Source organism: Centroberyx gerrardi, chromosome 19 (genome assembly GCF_048128805.1).
Source record: "Centroberyx gerrardi isolate f3 chromosome 19, fCenGer3.hap1.cur.20231027, whole genome shotgun sequence".
NCBI classification, from domain to species: domain Eukaryota; kingdom Metazoa; phylum Chordata; class Actinopteri; order Beryciformes; family Berycidae; genus Centroberyx; species Centroberyx gerrardi.
Window position 1 is genome coordinate 6,251,235 of NC_136015.1, and position 1,965 is coordinate 6,253,199.

Genomic DNA, 1,965 nt, shown 5'->3' on the forward strand with positions numbered 1-1,965 from the left:
TTCCTTCCCCACTGGTCCATGGATGTATTAAACTAGGCACTGGTCCCACAAATCTGAACCACAGCGATACTTCCTGATACGTCAGAAGTCACGCCTTGATCAAAGATCCTCAATTTAAGTAAGATACTTCACATTCCATACAGAGCTTGCAGGTGACGTGACGCGCCCTCTGGTGGCCATATTGGAAGTTCACAGCAACAACAGCTGAAAATTGCATTTTTAACTTGCAACTTGGATGTGGCAACTAGACATGGTTAATTTATGTGCTTTGTTTTTGACTGGGAACTGGTCATATCATCACCGATACATCTGACTGAATTTGTGTTTAGATAATGCCAGCTCATTAGCTAGCTAAGCTAGTGACTGGTCAGCTAATTAGCGCTGTCTTGTAAACATATCTGATTTGCAGAAAAGCTGAAAGATTTGTGACTTAAATGTAAAGCATCCCAGCCTATGTAAACCCTTGTCAGAGAGCAAAATAGTACAACTGTCACTGCATACAGCAGCTAATTTACACATAAATTATCATGAATATTGATACTGACATCAGATATCACCCCTTTAGGCCTATAATGAAAGCCATTTTTTCCAATTTGAAGACATTTCTAGGTCTCACAACAACATCAGTAGTTTTAGACCTTGAGGATTATACTGTTTGGCTAAATCAAATAAGTGTTGAGCAGAAAAAAGATATTGGATTGGATGTGGGGCCCTGCCATTAATTCCCAGCCAAAAAAGAAAGGGTCTTGTGCCTAAGGGGGTTTAAGTGAAAACGGAACTAGACAGAAGTGACACATCTTGCTTTGCCTGTATATTTTCTGCCTTGATTCAATGTTTGAAAGAAGCTACATGGTCCTAAATATAACCAGGTTTAATATAACCAGATTTACTTTCAGCTGATTTGTTGCAGCACACCAGTCAAACGGTACATGCTGGGTACTAGAGTCCATTATAACAGGTAATTTGGGCTATATAGGCCATTATATACTGTATTATACCGTATAAAATACAAAGTCAAAAGGAATGAATAGTGGATGGCTGACACAAAATCCAGATTATAAAGATTTGTAAGAAGGGCTTAATAAAAGTTATATAACCCTCATGGCAGCTGCCTCTCATCTGTCATGGTGAACCAGGATAATCCCTTATATAAAAGCCAAAGCGTCAACATGAAGCAATGCGCCAAAGGCCATTACTCCTGCTCATCACCATCACACAATTTACACAACAAACGAGACAGACCTGTACACCAGTTGGACAAGCACAACCTTACAAAGGGTTAACCATAATGAACATGGGTCCGGCTACGCAACCATTCATGCAACTCCCAAGTTATGGGAGTCGATTTTATGGTCAAGCTAGTCAGAGTTAGCCAGAGTAAGACCAGAAGTAAGGCGATTTTACCTTTAAAATAAAACCATATAATTCGTCACTTCTGAGAACGAACTACGAAGAATTAGGTTTTGGGCTGTATAGAACTTCTAATAGTGTTAGCTAAACTAATCTTATCATTCGCAGTTAGCAGTGCAACTCCTGGCACTATTGGAGCTATTCTATTGCCATAGGCAATACAGTTGTGCCACTGCTATGGACTTTTTCCGACATGGTAGACATCCTTCCAAGTTGTCTGGTATATGTTTTGTGATTGAGTCTTTCTCTCCTACATATTTGGTAGCCCTATACAACAAATGACATTTTGTATAGATATGCAGGGATATAGAGGAGGGTAAACCCACCTGAACTCAGTTTCCTCACCTCTATTGGCTAAGATAAATGACAGAAATTCATCATATATCATAAGTAGGGTTAGTATCAAAGTATGAGGATAGGGTAGAGGGGGGGGGGGGGGGGGGATAATAAATGAATGCTATTCTGAAAATATAATTTGTATATAAAATATATTGGTGGTTGTTTGCCTTCCTTTCTATTAACCACTAGCCTGCATGGCTGTTAGCCTATATTCTG